Source organism: Ailuropoda melanoleuca, chromosome 12, assembly GCF_002007445.2.
Source record: "Ailuropoda melanoleuca isolate Jingjing chromosome 12, ASM200744v2, whole genome shotgun sequence".
NCBI classification, from domain to species: domain Eukaryota; kingdom Metazoa; phylum Chordata; class Mammalia; order Carnivora; family Ursidae; genus Ailuropoda; species Ailuropoda melanoleuca.
Genome location: NC_048229.1, coordinates 49,295,956 through 49,314,523, shown reverse-complemented (window position 1 = coordinate 49,314,523; position 18,568 = coordinate 49,295,956). Strand labels below are relative to the sequence as shown.

Here is an 18,568-nt window from a genome sequence, read left to right as displayed (position 1 = left end):
CCACCCGCCCGCTCCAGCGCACCCTCGCCCATAATTATGCCAGCCCGCCTTTCATCCCCACGCGCACACGCCGCAAGTTTATTGTTGTATTTCGGCCTTTTGTTCAGTCTCCTGCGCCTTTTATGCAAGGGGAAGGGTGCCGAGGGGTCAAAGCATCCTCCCCCGGCTCCTCTCTCTGTCAGTCCTTTTAGAAAAACACCCAAAGCCATAATTTGTCTTAGAATTTCTTTTGAAACAGCTACAAGAAAGACTAGCGACTGCTCTCTCCCCTCTGTTTCTGATTCCAGCTATCCCTTTATGTGGCTTTCATTAGAGCCTCGGCCGCGCCTCTTTTGTGGGAGAGACTTGTGGGAACCCAGGCAGTTTCCCAGCCGCTGTGATGTTGATAAAGATTAAAAAGGAGCTTTGAAGCTGTACCAGTTCTCTCTGCGCCCCCTCGGCACAGGGCCTCAGAAAGACCCAAGCCATCTGGCAAACCTGACAGAAAGACAAAATAAAGTGATGGAGACGGGCTCTTCAAAGCCACAATGGCTGATTTGTTGATTTGGGCATTATCTTTTCGTGCCAGGGCCTCAGAAGTCACCAGAACACCTAGGTCATCCCAGGGAAGGCCGCTCTGGAGCCCAGGGAGCCTTCCAGGCTGAGGCTCAGAGACAGGGGGCCCCTGTCGCTCCCGTGGAGCTGAGGGATGGACCCGAGCCTGCTGGAGGTGGACCCCGGGAAACTCCACATTTGGATCCAGAGCTGGGTCCTGGCAGTGGCTTCCGGGGAGGGCTGCTGGTCCCGGCCCCCGCCCCGTGTCCCATCTCAGGAGGGGCGCAGCCAGCGGCCAGAAGGAGTCAGGCCGGGAAGCGGACGTGAGGCTGAGCTGAGCTGGAGGGGAGCGGCAGGGAGATGAAAGGCCACCGCCCTAATTGCAAGCGACAGCGCGACAGCCCGACAGCCCGTTAGTAACGCCCTGGAACCTGCTTCTCACAGCTTCTGGCCGTCTGCGGGGGGCGGGGGGGGGGCATAGGAGGCTCTCCCTTGGCTGATCAACCCCCGGACAAGCAAAGATCCTGGAGGGAGCTGAGCAGGTATTCGTCCGGGTCCCCCGCCTCCCTCCAAACAGAACTTTCCTCCGTTACACATATTGGACTTCAGGTTAAATCTCCAGGCTTTTTTTTGAGGTTCTGCTGATTAAAACACACATACAATTTAAAAGCCACAGGTCAAGAGGGTCTGCTCCTCCATTCTGACCTCCTTGAATCCATGATTCCCACCAGACCCCAGTGAGCTCAACTAAGAACTCAACTTCGTTCTATCCAGTTTTAGCAAAATGATGAGCTCGCAAAGTCTGACCATCGATCAGCAACCAAGCATCTGTTGAAAACCTGCCCTGCAGTCCCACCCAGGAGAATGTCTCAAACACCAGACCCAGAAAAATAAGGGATGGGCACATTCACAGGGCATTTGATAAATCACCATCTGCTTTCTAAACCAGAGGGAGCTGGCCACTGGCCACAGGCGTGGGGGACGATTCAGCTACACCCATTTTCCTCTGCCTCTTCTCCAGCCAGACGCAGGACCAGTGTCCCAGCTCCTCCTGCACCACCCTGCCCCTTTCAGAGGATCCCAAGAGGAAACCTCTCAGCTTCCTTTCCATCACAGCTGGCCCCAACCACCCTTCCTTCCTCCGACAAGCACAGCTGGCGCCAGGGTGGGAGGCTCACGGCAGAGATTTCCTGGCACCTTGGCAGTGATGTGCCACCATGAGATTAGGCTTCCATCTGTATGTCCTCCCAACAAGAGGGAGGAAGCCCAGCTGCTGGAGAGGCAGGGCCATAGATAAGCACCTGTGGGAGTGGGCATCCTGCCCGCCAAACCCTGAAGGGAGTCTTCCAGAGAAGTCCCTTCTTTCTCTACCTGGTGAACTCCTACTCATGCTTCAAAACCCTTCCCCAACATTGCTCCTTCTTTGAAGCCTTGCTGAGCTTCCCTCTCCCTCAGTTCATGTGCCGCTTCATCCACATCCGTCTCAGGAAACTCTGAAATTAAATAGCAATAATTTTTCCAGGAAGAGGGCACACGTCTGGAAATCAAAGTCTCTCGATTCAAATCCCAGCTGTCTTTCTACCAGCTGTGAGACCTCGAACAGGTCACTTTTCCTCTCTGTGCCCCAATTTCCTCATTTATTTTTTTAAAAAGAGTTTATTTATTTATTTGACAGAGATAGAGACAGCCAGCGAGAGAGGGAACACAAGCAGGGGGAGTGGGAGAGGAAGAAGCAGGCTCATAGCGGAGGAGCCTGATGTGGGGCTCGATCCCATAACGCCGGGATCACGCCCTGAGCCGAAAGCAGACGCTTAACCGCTGTGCCACCCAGGCGCCCCCCAGTTTCCTCATTTATAAAGTAGAGAACATAGAGCTTATCCTTTAGCGTTGGTCTGAGGACTAGATAAGGTGATATACATGAAAAAGCTGAAAATTGTGTCCAACACACAGAGGCACGCAAAAGAAGTGAGCTTTGTTCCTTCCCTCATGGAGTGTGAGCTTCTCAATGGCAGGAACCAGGTCTTCATTCACTCTCTCATTCACCCATTCATTCACTTACACATTCAGCCATCATCACTAACTGAGCTCCTATAGAGAAGCAAGCCCCGAGCAGACGCCAGGTTCTACGGCAGGTCACAAGACGGACACTCCCTGGTGCCCATGCATCTCACAGCTGGTCTTCCTCACCCTTGTATCTGCAGCACCCACTGCGGCTGACACTGCCTTCACCCTTCCCACATTGCTGGGCCAAGGGCAGGTCTGCTGAGTTGAAGCTGGAAGTTGCCTGCCCCTGGGGTCGTCAGCAGACCTCTCTCCTGCAGTGGGTATCTTCTGCACGCAGAGCGTTGTCGAACACCTCGGGGAAAAAAGAAGTGAAGAGATGCCATTGTCCCACTCTCAGGGAGCTCCTGGTCTGATGGGGAAGACACTCATCTCATCCCTGGAGAATTCTCAGCCTGATGGAAGAGACAGACATAGTTCTTAACCTTGGAAACTCCCAGTTTGATGGGAGAATCATAATTTCTGATTTGGGGAACTTCCAGCCTGAGAACAGAGAGCAGAGTCACATTTTCCCTGATACTAGTGGCTCTTAGTTTGATGGGGGAGACACATTTATCTCTGTGGAATTCCCAGTCTGATGGAGGGGACACACGGCTCTTGATCTTGGACCAGTCTATCACTGATGGTGGGGGGGGGGTGTTGTTCCTGTCCCAGGAGGGCACCTCCTCTGATGGGAGAGGCAGTCTGTGCCCATAGATAGCTTGAGAGTCATAAAATGACATATATGGAAAAAAGAGATCAATGAACAGTCCCTTTGAAAAGCTAGCAGTGTGGTATCTCGGTTTGTCTGTAAACTCAGAAGTGATATTCCTGGCTCTGCAGACACACCGTCTTAATCCACAGGGCTGGACACAAATGACACAGAATCATCACCTCACATGCATCGAGCCAAGCCCCCTCACCAAAGAATCCAAGCCAGAGCTGGCCTGAGGCCCCAGTCGCTGGCATCTTGTGCCAGCCTTGCCAGGGGAGGCTTTCTCACGATCAGGGACATCTGGGCTGGCCCAGCTCCCAGAGGCCACCGACATAAAAAGCGAAGGGCTCGGCGGAAACACCATCTGCACATCATAAAGCCGCTTGGTGGTTCCCAGAGGCTGCTTCCAGCTGCGCCTGTGCTGCCTGGGGAAAGCAGAGGAAGGCACCAAGTGACCAGGAGGGGCAGGGGGGAGGACGGCCAGGAGCGGGGAGCCAGGCTGGAGTTCCTCCACCTAGCACCCCTACGCCCTTTGGAAGTTCACGTCACCTGGGCTGTCTCCCTGCCACTGCCTGGGACCACAGGTTATGCCCATCCATGGTGGTTATACACTCAGATGCTCGGGTCGAAGTGCCTGGATTCAAATCCTAGATCCCCTCCCGCAGGTGAGTCGATGGACTTCACGGAGCCTCTTTTCATGCCTGCACATCGGAGATGATAGTAACCACAGCCTTATCCTGAGGTTACCGTCAGTACCAAAAGGAGTAATTCACGTAGGAAGCTGTGCACTTAAGATTTGTGCACCTGTTATGCTTCAATAAAATTTTATTATAAAAGGGGTAATAGGTGTCTCATGCCTGCTTTGCCTGATTTAAAGAAATGCTCTGTCACTATTGGCTCTTATTACTACCTTCCCTCCCAGACGCTGTCCTGAGGCTTCCGGACCCGGGGGCACCTTTGTAAGGGGTGGAGCTGTGGAGGATATTTCATTGGCCGCTCTCCCCGTGGCCCCGCCCCCTAGCACCACGACCACAGCTGATTGGACGAGGGGTAAGACATGGCTCAAGGGAAGCTTATCTATTGGCCGACCAGCAGAGACTGTCAGGTTCTCGGCGGAGAATTTGAATTGGGGGTCAAGCTGTCAGGTCGAGTGGATCGATGATCTCATTTGGCCTCAAAGAGCGGAGGAAGGAGGCAGAGAGGAGCAGAAAAACACGGAGGACTGAGAACAGGAGAGGTGAGAGAGACACAAAGTTCCTGCAAGACAGAAAGAGATGAGAGACCGGGAGGAGGCCTCCAGTGCCGGGTTTTGGGTTCCCACATGATTTCCCGGTAGACAAGGCTGTACGGCATCTCCTGACTTTGGAGCCTATGAGGTGAGTCTGGCCAAGAAGCACAGACACGCATACGCACATACACACATGACACACATGCACGCCACATTCCATCCCACCAACATGCATGCACGCCTTTCTACTTTTTCTTTACAATTCCCCGCCCACGTCTGAATGACTTCCAGAATGGTGAATCCCAAAGGAGACCAATTCTGTCGTGTCACTGTGGGAGAAAAAAAAACAGTTGCACGGAGAGATCTAATGGGGCATTTCATAAAGTGTCTGAACTGTGGTGTGTGATCCTTAGAGCAAAACTTCATTAAAATCACATCACCTGCCATCATCTCTCAGCTCTGCTCTCCTCTCTGTCGGCTCATTCTTGGAGGGTTTGCCCCTCTTGGCTAGCGAGACAGCTGCTGGCAGCTCCTAGAGCTGAAACCTCCCTTAACCACAGCCAACAGGAGGGCCCTGTGTCTTGGTTTGAGCTCCCCCTGAAGCAAACACAGAGACAAAGATTTGAGGACGAGTGGTTTACTGGGACGTGATCACAGGAAACACTGGTAGGGAATAGGGGAAGTGAGCCAGGTAAGGGAATGAAGCCAATAAAGGGTGTGGTATGGAGTCAGTTATCTCTGTGGGCAGCTGGAGACTGATCTCACTGGGAAGCTGTGAGAGACAGGGCCAGGCATGCACCCCAAAGGGAATCAGGACATTTATCCACCAGCCTCCATCAGTGCTGGTTGAGGGCTGCTCCAGGATGGGGTCTAGGACTCCTCACATCTTGCACCCTAGGCACTTCACTTGCCTCCCCTTGGTCCCAGCCCTGGCTGCTCCTTGGTGGCACTGACCCCCTGAGCCCTTGGCCTGCTGCATGCATGAACACCCGAGGGCTCCAGCAGCCCGAGAGAGCCCTCAGGCAGAGTCCCAAGGACTGGCAGTTGGAATCTCAGCCAGTGTTCAGGGAAATGGCAAATGCCAAAGGGCTATGGTGGGGGCATATACAGGCGCCGCTACGCCAGCAAAAATCTCATGGTATCTCCAAGGTTCTGATTGGATCGTGTTTGTCCCAGAACTATCACTGAGGCCAGAGGCATGTCCTATGCTAATTGAATTAGTCTGGAGTGGGGAGATGGTGGGGTGGCAGCATAAGGGGATGCAAAGACGGCGTTCCCTCTGTACCTCAACTAAATGAATGAGGGTGGACCTCAGCAGCTCTCAGAAATAAGCTGAATGGATGCTGAGCGGCAAGAAAAACAAAACACGCCAATGCCCACTCCTCACGCCCACGTTGCCAAATGAATTGGAAAGTGAGATGGTTGCCTTTGACTTGTCCAAAGTCGTTCCAGCCAAACCTTGTAGCTGGCCACTTGCCCTTATCAGAGTATAAAGCGTTAACGGAGCACTGACTTTGCCAGACATTGCGCCAGGCTCAAAGGAGGCACACATGGAAAGGTGTCACTTCCGTTTCCTGAAAGCTCACGGGCAAGGGCAGCAGTGGGGGAGGCAATGACATTGATTACTATTTCAACTATGATTCCATCAAATTTATTCATGAGATGCCACTGATTGCAACACACAATTATTTTATGAACCACCAAGAAAAACTAAAAGCCACCAATTAAATTATGTTGTCTGTAAACTCAGATTGCAATTCATCCCAATTTCAGAAATATGAAATATTAAAAAAAAAGAAGCCCACCTTAGAATTGATGCATTATAGTTATATTTTTATAGTTTAGTTTATAAAGTGTTTTTCATAGACATTATCCCACCGTTCACTACAAACCTGCTGAGGGTAATATCACTATTGTTTTCCATTCCATGAAACTGTACTCAGAGAGGTCAAGTAACTTGCCCAAGGTCACTAAGCTGCTAACTGGTCAAAGTGGAAGTCAACCCCAGGTCTTTCTGGTGGCAGAGCCATGACACTACCAAACCTCCTGGCAAGCTTCTTTGACGCCTGTTTCTTCTTTTTACAAAATGTGGACCCCCATCTCTCTCTCCCTCCTCCTCAAAACCAAAAGGGAGCCCAACCAGCACCTTCCCTCTGCTCCCACCCACCCACATGCCCAAGCTTGAGTTATTTCCAGTCCCAGAACTCTCTTCCCTTCCAGGCAAGGCGTCTTCCTTTGTGACCGCAGGCACATGATTCCATTTCCCACTCACTGCTGGCTCGCTTCAAGGGTCTTGCCATGAGCACTTGTCAAACCTGGGTCCCTGCCAAAGATTCTATTTCTAAGGAGCAAGGCCCTGGCCCCTTAGAACATCTTAAACTAGAATTATTTTATAGTGGCTTATGTGGCAGTTTCCTCAATAGAGTCCTAAAGGGCCACAGGCTGAGAACCAGGGTTGACTGTATGAGCAAGCCACCTGTGCAGTGACACAGGCGTTCCCACTTGGCCTAATGCTCTGCTGTGACCATCTCGAAGTTCTTAATAATTTTAAACAAAGAATCCCATGTGTTCGTTTTGCTCTGGACCCCATAGATTCTGTAGCTGGTCTTGCCGCTCTTAAAAGCATCTGAGCAAGGAGCCTGCCTTGTTACCCCCACTCCTAAGACTCTTGAGGAATGAGTCCAAGTCACCTCTGTATGCTCTGGGAATAGGCAATGATCAATCCCAGAGCGGAGACAGCACTCGGTAAGTACTGAATGAAGTGTGAGCGTGGGTGTGGTATGTGGTGCGTACTCTGAGGTGCAAATAACAGAAACTCAGTTCAAAGTAGCCAAACTCATCCAGAGGGAATTTATTTTCCCACTGGATTGAAAAGTGTAAGATGCTGATGATCCAGGAACTCCTGTACTATCACCAGGATACTTGCTCTAGGCTCTGCTTTTTCCATGTTGCCTTTATTCTCAGGCCCCAATAGCTCTAGGCTGACACACTACCAGCTTAGCAACCCCAGGAGAAACCTTTTCACCAAAACTTGCCACCCAAGCCAAGGTCACGTGCCCACCCCTGCATCAATCACTGAGTCAGGGGCTGTGATATTCTCATTAGCCAGGCCCCAGTCACATGTCTACCCCTGAGCCAATCACTGGCCCAGGCAGCTGTGATACTGCCATTGGCCAGTGTAGGTCACATGCCCACTCCTGAACCAGTCATTGGCTCTGGCCATGTGATACCCTCTTTGATAGGCTTGGGTGGGGCGGGGAAAAGCTCTCCCGAGGTAGCTCAGGATACTGTTCAGTGAAAAAGAGGGAAGTTGGTGCCAGATGGGCTTGAACAACCACTGAACACTAAGGCTTCTCTCTGCCTCTGTCCTGACTTGTCTCTTTGCTCTGGGCAACCTGAGAACCCTGTTGACCAGAAAGGGCAGCCTTGGGAACCTAGCAAAAGGGGAGGTCTGGGAAATATCACGCACCGGACAAGCGAAAGTCCAAAACTGGGATGGTTGGCGGGATGGGGGTAGAACAGGCAGGGGCGGAGGCCAGGTGGTCATTCTGCATAATTACCACCAGAGGGCAGCCTTGCCTAGAGATGATGGTAAACAGGAGGTGGTCAGAGGGCTGCAGGTAGGTGACTCCTGTCCCAACCGGAGCATAGCGGATACCTACTGCTATCCTTACAGCCAAGCCTTATGAGCCCGACCCTGTCCTCAGCACTTTCCATGCTTCAACTCACTGAATTATCAGCTACGATGTTGGTACAGTTTTTATCCCGTTTTATAGATGAGGAAACCAAAGCTTTGGAGAAGTAATAGGTCCAAGGCCACACAGCTAGAAAAGGCCAAGTTATGCAACTGTTCTACTAAATTCTGAGCCTCTTGAAGTCGGGGGCTGTGTCTTGTTCTTGTCTGAGGCCCCCAAGACCTAACACAGTCACTATTTGCTTAATGAATATCTCTTGAAATGAGAGCACGGGCTCAAGGGATGTCCAGATGTGCTAAATCTTGGAAGATGATTCTTAGAGCCTGTCCTGGCTCCGTTGTGGTAGAAACTCAGGGACCACAACTCAGCAGCAGAAAAGAGTTTTAGATTGCAGTGGCTTGGCAACCCTGAAGTCTTGTCCTGTAGGTCACTATTTATGCCTCTTCCAAGAGTGGCTGGCCATTCAGATAAGAGAAAGAGGACGAGTACGTGTAATGTGAATTCAATCAGCAACCCCCACTGGGCCCCCACTGTGGGCTAAACACCATGCTATGTACTTTTAGGGAGGCAGAGGTAAGAGTGACACAACCTCCTACCCTACTCCCCTCTTGGAAGAAGAAATCAGTCTTGGCCAGAAAGAAGAACATAGAAGTAAGTGTGGCCTATCATAAGCGAGAACTTCAACCCTCTAATCAAAAAATGTGTATGTACATGCTAAATGCCAGGTGCAGAGGATTTAGCAATGAACAAAACAGAAAAATAGACCTAGCTCTTGCCTTCGTGAAGCTCTCAGTCTAATGGGGAGACTGACAATAAACAAATATGTCATTGCAAATGTGATGTTTACAGGAAAAAGTAAAAGTGTAAGTGCTATGAAAGAATCTAAAAGGAAACTCATTTAAGCAGGGTTTGGGGAGTTACCTTTCTGAGATGAGAAGGAGCCAACCTTATGAAGAGTGTAGGAAGAGCATTCCAGAATAAGGGAACAGCCTGTATGGAGTTCCCACGTGATAGAAGAGTATGGCATGTTCAAAGGACTACAGTTAGGAAAATTATTTCTGGAGTGTAATGAGTCAAAGTGAATCATGGTGCAAGATGAGTCAGAGAGGAGGGCCCAGGGCCAGGACAAAAGCTCAGGTTTTATCTGAGTGTGAAGGGAGACCACCGAAGGGTTGTGAACAGGGCAATGGAACAGTCTAAGCTCATCTACATTTGTGAAGGTCCCTCTAGCTGTCTTGGGGAGAGTGGATTGAGAGCGGGGCAGAATGGAAGCTGGAAGACATGGCGGCTCTTGCTAAGTCAATGTCAAGGGCACACAGATGAGTGGCTATTTCCTCTAATGGGGACATCTAGAAAGGCTTTGTGGAGGGGACTGTACCCTAAGGAAAAGCTGAACAGGCAGGGATGAGGGAGAAGGCTGCATCCCCCACTCCAAGCGTTTCCCTCCTGAATAAAGGGGAAACTTTTGTTTTTCCTTTTTCTGCCTCGGGAACCAGAAAGAGATGGCCATTCATCAATCAGCGCCTTCTAAATTACCTACACGTGGGGTTAAACAATTACAACAAACTATCAGCAGTTCTGAGTGTGAATAACTCAATGACACTGTAAAATTTGACATAAATAGGTCTGGCTGAGCCTCACAACTTTTTTTCCTGGGGCTAACAGTGTCAGCAGTTCCAAGTCTGATCCCTACTGGCCTCTGAAAGACAAGATCACAGCAGAGAAAGAAGCAGAAAGAGCTTCCCTGCTGGCATTTCCCCAAGCAAATGGGCACATTTGCCTCTCGGATGAGCAGGGCAAGAGTCAACCAGGCCAACCAGAATGTGATTAGTCAGAAAGAGTCTCTCTGCCAGCTCTTTATTGGTGACCAGTCTCATGAGGGGCAAGAGTTCATGTTTTGTGAAGCCTGTTGTGTTTGTTAAATACTGTGTGTATTTATTCAACCAGGTATTTCCTGCCAGCCAAGTTTACAGAGCAATGTGCCTCTGGGCTCCATCCATCTCAGAACAGTTACTAGTTCCCTATTGGACACATCCTTCTCTCATCGGCCGTCATAACTGAAGTCCCCTCAAGGCAGGTAGAGAGCTGAGTTTAGAAACTGTTTTTATTTCTACTGAATTGCTTTGCCTACCCAGAATTATTCTCCAATCCTGTGGGAACAGCATCTTACCATTTCTTGGGGACTTCAACTTAGGCCATATGGTTTAGGTGGCACCAGCCCTCTTCTCAAGCTCCAGGGCTAGATAAGAATTGGCTTGTCATTGAATTCTACCACTATCATAGCCAACCCCACACTTCATGGTGATTGGTTCAGAGTGGGCACAAGATCTAAATTGGCTTGATCAACTACCCCCATGACTTTTTGGTAGACCACTGGGGAAAGAAACATTCTCTTTTCTCTGAACTGGATCTATGAGGATGTCAGCTTGGAGCTGTTGGAAGCCATTATAGCCTATCTCAAAATAGGACAAGCGCAGAGGAAACAGAGCCAAAAGACAGAGAAAACCTGAATCTTGTGACATCATTTGAGGTCCTGGATGTAGCATTACCTGAAGCTCAGCCTCATCAGAGGTGGGTTTCAGATGCTACCAAACAAAAGTATTCTGACCGTTACGTGGAGGCTGACCAATACAAGGGTGAGAACCAGGCATCCTGAATTCTAGCTCTGTGCTCTTACCCTGTACTGTATTCCAGATGACTTTATCCAACCACACACCCAAACATGACTAATCTGTATGACTTTATATGGTTTACTAAGAGATAGATATTTTTAAAACATCTGTTCACAACAGTATTTTTTCTAACTGAATTACAGAGCCATGGAAGGGCCCCTGGAGATCATATCATTGAGAGGTTTTCAAAGATCTTTAGCAACGTCTTATTCCAAAAGAAGCCATAAGCAGAACTCCTATATATAAGAAACAAAAGCAGTATCTTGTTAGTGCAAATGTGTTTTATCTTTTCAGTTAAAAGTTTAACACTTACTTTTTAGAATCAGTGAAGACCCACATTTTGATGTATCCATTTCCAAGGTATAAAAATTGGTTATACAGGAAATCAATAAAGAAAATCAATGAAAACAAAAGTTAGTTCTTTGAAAAGACCAATAAAATCTATAAACCTCTAGCTAGGCTAAGGAAAAAAAACAAGGATGGAAATTACTGACATCAGAAATGAAAAAAGAGGACATCACTACAGATCCTATGGACATTAAAAGGATAATAAAGGAATACTGGGAACCATTCTAACCCCACAAACTTGATACCTCGATGAAATGGACAAATTCCTTGAAAGACACAATTTGCCAAACTCACACAAGAAGAAATAGACCATCTGAATAGGACCTTATCTATTAAATAATATAAATAAATAAATAAATAAATAAATAAATAAATAAATAATAACCTTCCAAAAGAGAAAGTACCAGTCTCAGATGGGTTCACTGGTGAAACTTATCAAACATTTAAGAAAAAAAGTATATGAATTCTCTGTAATGTCTTTCAGAGGACAGAAGCAAAGGTACTACTTCCTCACTCATTCTATGAAGTCAGCATCACCCTAATCCCAAAACCAAAGACATTACAAGAAAATAAAACTACAGACCAGTATCTCTCATGGACACAGATACAAAAATTCTCAGCAAAATATTAGCAAGGCAAATACAATAATGTATAAAAGAATAATACTCTACAATCTGGTGGAATTTATCCAAGATTACAAAGTTAGTTTAACAATCAAGAATCACGGGACACCTGGGTGGCTCAGTCGGTTAAGCATCTACCTTCAGCTCAGGTCACGATCTCAGGGTCCTGGGATCAAGTCCTGCATCAAGCTCCCTGCTCCTCAAGGAGCCTGCTTCTCCTTCTCCCTCTGCCTGCCACTCCCCCTGCATGTACTCTCTCTCTCTGCCAAATAAATAAATAAATAATCTTAATTTAAAAAATAAAAAATCACTTAATGTAGTTCATCACTTCAGTGGGCTAAAGAGCAAAAATAACATGATCATATCAGTAGAAGCAGAAAAGCACTTGAAAAATTTCAACCATTCATGATTAAGAAAAAAAAAAAACTTGTCAGGAAAGTAAGAATAGAGGAAAACTTTTTCATCTTGATAAAGAATACCCACCAAAAACCCTACAGCTAGCTAACAACATTCTTAGTGGTGAGAAGCTCAAAACATTCCCTCTAAGACCAGGTACAAGGCAAGGATGTCCCTTCTCATCACTCCTTTTCAACATCATGCTGGAAGTTCTAGCCAATGCAGTAAGACAAGAAAAGAAAATACAGATTGGGGGTGCCTGGGTGGCTCAGTCATTAAGCATCTGCCTTCAGCACAGGTCATGATCCCAGGGTCCTGAGATCGAGTCCCACGTGGAGTACCCTGCTCAGTGGGAAGTCTGCTTCTCCCTCTCCCTCTGCCTGCCACTTCCCCTGCTTGTGCTCTTTCTCTGTGTGTGTGTCAAATAAATAAATAAAATCTTGAGAAAGAAAGAAAGAAAGAAAGAAAGAAAGAAAGAAAGAAAGAAAGAAAGAAAAAGAAAGAGAGAGAGAAAGAGAGAAAGAAAGAAAGAAAGAAAGAAAGAAAGAAAGAAAGAAAGAAAGAAAGAAAAAGAAGAAAGAAAATACGGACTGGGAAGGAAGAAATTGTTTTTCTTCGCAGATTACATGATCATCTATGTAGAAAATCTGAAAGAATCAACAACAACCAAAAAAAAAACCTGGAATAATAGGTGATTATAGCAAGGTTGCAGGATACAAGGTTAATATTTAAAAGCCAATTATTTTCTATAAACCATCAATGAACAAGTGGAATTTGAAATTAAAAACACAATACCATTTATATTAGCATCCAAGAAAATGAAATGCTTAGGTATGAGGAAAATTACAAAACTCTGATGAAAGGAATCAAAGAACAAAATAAACAGAGATATTCCATGGTCACTGATAGGAAGATAGGAAGACTCAATATTGTCATGATGCCAGTTCTTCCCAGTTTGATCTACAGATTCAATACAATCCAAATCAAAATCCCAGAAAGTTATTTTGTGGATATAGACACACTGATTCTAAAGCTTATATGGACAGGCAGAAGACCCAGAATAGCCAACATAATATTGAAGGAGAACATATTTGGAGGACTGACACTACAACTCCAAAACTTACTATAAAGCTAGAGTGATTAAGACAGTATGGTATCAGCAAAAAAATAGACAAATAGATCAATGGAGCAGAATAGACAGGCCAGATATAGATCCACATAAATATAGTCGACAGATCTTTGACAAAGGAATAAAAGCAAGAAAATGGAAAAAATGTAGTCTTTTCAACAAGTGGTGCTGGAACAACTGAACATCTACATGTTAAAAAAGTGAATCAGAACACAGACCTTACACCCTTCCCAAAAATTAACTCACAGACCTAAATGTAAAATGTGAAAGTATAAAATTTTTGGAAGATAACATGAGAGAAAATCTAGATGACCTTGGGTATGACAATGACTTTTAATTTAATTTTATTTTTTAATATGACATTTTTTTATATTTTATTATTATATTATGTTAGTCACCGTACAGTACATCCCCGGATTCCGATACAAAGTTCGATGATTCATTAGTTGCGTATAACACCCAGTGCACCATGCAATACATGCCCTCCTTACTACCCATCACCAGTCTATCCCATTCCCCCACCCGCCTCCCCTCTGAAGCCCTCAGTTTGTTTCTCAGAGTCCATAGTCTCTCATGTTTCGTTCCCCCTTCTGATTACCCCCCCTTTCTTTATCCCTCTCTTCCCCTACCGATCTTCCTAGTTCTTATGTTCCATAGATGAGAGAAATCATGTGATAATTGTCTTTCTCTGCTTGACTTATTTCACTTAGCATTATCTCCTCCAGTGCCGTCCATGTTGCAGCAAATGTTGAGAATTCATTCTTTCTGATAGCTGAGTAATATTCCATTGTATATATGGACCACAGCTTCTTAATCCAGTCATCTGTTGAAGGGCATCTCGGCTCCTTCCACGATTTAGCTATTGTTAATATGACATTTTTGTCATTCAGTTTTTGTTTTTTTATTATTATTTTTAAAGATTTTATTTATTTATTTGACAGAAAGAGAGAGCAGGAGAGCATAAGGAGGGGAAGAGGGAGAGGGAGAGGGAGAGGGAGAAGCAAGCTCTTGGCTGAGCAGGAAGCCCTACATGGGGCCTGATCCCATGACCCTGGGATCATGACCTGAGCTGAACGCAGAAAGCTCAACTGACTGAGCCACCCTGGCGCCCCCTACAGTGACTTTTTAGATACAATACAAAAGGCATACAAATTCATGAGAGAAATAATGGATAAGCTGGACCTCATTAAAATTTAAGACTTCTGATCAGTGAATCACATTAAAGAGAATGAGAAGATGAGCTACCAACTGAGAAAAAATATTTGCTAAAGACATATCTGATAAAAGACTGTTATTCAAAATATACAAAAAAAAAAACTCTTAAAATTCAACAATAAGAAAATAAACAATCTGATTTAAAAATGGGCCAAAGACTTTAGCAGACACCTCACCAAAGAAGACATACAGATGGCAAATAAACATATGAAAAGAGGCTCCATGTCATACGACATCAGGGAAATGCAAACTAAAACAATAGTCAGGTACCACTGCACACCTGTTTGAACAGCCAAAATCCAGAACACTGACACCACCAAATGCTGGTGAGGATGTGGAGCAACAGGAACTCTCATTCATCACTGGTTGGAATGCAAAATAGTATGGATACTTTGGACGACAGTTTGGCAGCTTCTTACAAAATTAAACATTCTTTTGCCATCCAATCTAGCAATCGTGCTTCGTGGTATTCATCGAAAGGAGCTGAAAACTTATGTCCAAACAAAAACTTGCACACGGCTGTTTACAGTAACTTTATACATGTTTACGCAACCTTGGAAGCAACCAAGATGTTCTTCAGTGGGGAAACGGATAAATATACTATGGTGATCCAGACGATGGAATATTATTCAGTGCTAAAAGGAAATGAATCACCAGGCCATGAAAAGATGTGAAGGAATCTTAAATGCATGTGACTAAGTGAAAGAAGCCAATCTGAAAAGGCTACATGCTATAGGACTCCAACCATATGACATTTCGGAAAAGGTAAAACTATGGAGATGGTAAAAAGACCAGTGGTTGCCAGGGGTCGGGGGTGGTTAGGGAGAGCTGAATAGATGGAGCACAGGGAATTTTTAAGGCAGTAAAAATACCCTGTATGATAACATAATAATGGATACATGTCATTATATTTGTCTAAACCCACAGAACGTACAGTACCCAGAGTGAAGCCTAATGTCAACTACAAACTTTGGGTAATTATGATATGTCAATGTCGGCTCATCAGTTGTTAACAGGTGCACATTTCGGTGGGGGATGTGAATAACGGAGAAGGCTATGTATGTGTCAGGGCACGAGGTATATGGGAAATCTCTGTACCTTCCCTTCATTTTCTGTGAACCTAAAACTTCCCTTAAAAATTATCTTTTAAAAAACAGTTATATAAAATATATATAATATAGAATTGCATATGGGGGATTTCATCAGAGTTTTTTTGTAGTTAAAAATTTTCTTGGGGCGCCTGGGTGGCAGAGCGGTTAAGCGTCTGCCTTCGGCTCAGGGCATGATCCCAGTGTTATGGGATGGAGCCCCACATCAGACTCTTCCGCTGGGAGCCTGCTTCTTCCTCTCCCATTCCCCCTGCTTGTGTTCCCTCTCTCACTGACTGTCTCTATCTCTGTCAAATAAATAAATAAAATCTTTTAAAAAAAAATTTTTCTTAATAGTTGGGATAAGTGAAAAGGTCCCTCAAATCTTCAGATCTTTTCTCCCTATTGAACTGCCTTTTTTTTTTAGAATTTATTTATTTATTTATTTATTTATTTATTTATTTATTTAGAGAGAGCATGAGCAGGGGGAGGGGCAGAAGGAGAGGGAGAGAGATCCCAAGCAGACTTCCTGCGGAGTGCTGAGCCCAACGTGGGGCTCAATCGCATGACCCTGAGATCACAACCTGAGCCAAAAACAAGAGTCAGATGCTCAACTGACTGAGCCTCCCAGGTGCCCCCGTATTGAGTTTTTGAGTCAAAACATGGACACAGGTGTATATCTGGCTTTGTCAAAGCTCTCCTTCAGGGTCTAATTGTTCTAACCTAGTGGTTTCTTGTTTCTTGCCCAAGAAAATAAAGCCTAGGTATAAACTAATGTTCTACAACAGTGCTTTTCAAATACATATATACGAATAGCCACGGATCGTGATAAAAATGCAGGTTCTGATTCCACAGTTCTGAGGCGGAGCCAGAGATTCTGCATTTCTCCCAAGCTCCCGGTTACCACCAATGCAGCTAGTCTGTGGACCACCCTTTGAGTAGCGAGGCTCTAGAATGCACAATAATGGAGCATTGCAAATATAGCTCCCGAGACAAGGAGATGAGAATCACTAACAAACTCTAATTTGAAAAACAAGTTGGAAAATATCTGGAATGACATATTGCAAAAAGTCACAAAAGGTGGTGGGATTATAAGCAATTTAAATTTTTTTCCTTATGCCTCTCTGTGTTTTCAACTTTATCTATAACATGTTAATACAAATTAAGAAATAAATAAGCTTAAAATTAAATAGCTGAATCAAGAAAAACCTAAAATATACACACATAATTAAAACTTGATCAGACACTGAAAGGAACATCAGAAAAGGTTCCCTGGAACCAACCAAGTTTGAAAGCAAGCAGCCTCATCCTTTTTCTGTGGCTGCGAATAGCGAGCAGAAGGGACGTGCCCAGCTTCCATGGCTGGTTTTTGCAGCGCCAGGACTACCGGAACTTAGAGATCTGGGTGGCACAAAGCAAGCCCACAGCCACAGCACACAGCGACTCTCTGTTCCCAGAGCAGGGTTTCCAGGAGTGATGGTGGACCACGTCCCAAGCCTGCAGGACCCTTTCTGAGCTGCCAACTGTCTCCCCCAGCATCCCCACTCAGCGTTCTTACCTGCATGATTCTACTTATTTGATCCACCCTTTCCAGCCCTGAACAGACCCCCGCAGAGCTTGCAGACTCCCTGCAGCCTGGCGCCACTCCCTCCCCCACATGCCCTCAGCCAGCTCTGGCGCTGGCACCCTCCTGGTATGCCCAACTCTCCTGGCCTTTCTCCTGCCCGGGGCTGCTCCTCTATCTCCTTTCCTGCTTCCTCATCCTCCACTGACCTTGATATTCAAAGTCCTCAAGGCTCTGTCTTCTCTGGTTACTCTGTTGTCTCCTCCTGGGTGGTCTGATTCACTCCTGGGGTTCCAAAGACGTCTCTAGACCAAAAGTCTCTTTTCAGACAGACCGAGCCTCTCCTCCAAGCCCCAGACACAGGCCCCCAACTTCCCGCTCAGCATCTCCTCCTGGGTCATTCACAGATTCTTCCTCCGAGGTAACTCGCAAATTATCCCCCTGCACCAGCCCCTTGCCTGCACATAATCCAAACCGCCACCACCACCCCCACTGTGAAGTCCAACATCAACTCCTAGCTGCTCTCCCTGCCCTGTCTCCTAAACCCACAATTCCTTCTCTATTCAGAAGCCAAAGTGCTCTTGACAAAATGCAGACCTGGTCATGTGCCCACACCCACTGCCTCCCATACACCCCAGAATAAAATCGAGCATCTCCTCCATGCCTCCTGACATTCTGCCCAGCCCAGCCTCATCTCTGGGCGCTACCCCCAGTGTCCCCTTGTTTTTCTTGCTCCAGAACTGGCCTTCTCCCTTCCTTGAATGCACCAAATGTTCTCTTGCCTTTGCATATGCTGATCCCTCTGCCTGGCTAGTGGATGCCGTTGATGCCACCTCAGCTCACCTGTCCCCAGGACGTGTCATCTCCTGCAGCTGTCAGTATTGGCTGCTGAGGACCAACACCCACCGTCTTCTTCAGAGGATTGTCCCGCGTAGACTAGAGTGGCTCTGTGGGGGTCAGGAAAACCGCTGGGCTGACCTCTCCGCCTGACCCCAGCTACCACGGGCTGGCCCCTCTCGTCCAGGGAACTGTTCGGTGGAGCGCTTCCTGCTCCACACCCACCTTCCCGCACCACCTCCGTGTGATTGGGTCAGGACGAGGCCCCAACCTTCCTTGGCTTCTGCCCTGCCCTACCCTGCTCCCCCCACTCCCTTCCAGCCGGCTCCTGTTGCCCCAAACAGACTCCCATCAACAGATTGCCCCAACAGCTTCCAGGGCGCCCAACCTAAGATACATCCCTGTGTGGCTTCCTCAGAGGGGAACCCTGAACCCCCAGGCTGTGTCAGAGTCTTACCATAACAGTATAACGTATCACCGCCCT

The 18,568-nt window shown here is 46.7% G+C and overlaps 1 long non-coding RNA gene across 1 annotated transcript; it reads right to left on the bottom strand.

Moving 5' to 3' along the window:
• Positions 1–2,335: 2,335 nt before the first annotated feature.
• On the bottom strand, positions 2,336–18,193 carry LOC117795096. Its single transcript, XR_004618894.1, has 3 exons — positions 18,091–18,193; positions 17,457–17,552; positions 2,336–2,990 (listed from the first exon to the last, which is right to left on the bottom strand). It is a non-coding gene; the product is annotated as an uncharacterized LOC117795096 (long non-coding RNA).
• Positions 18,194–18,568: the final 375 nt, after the last annotated feature.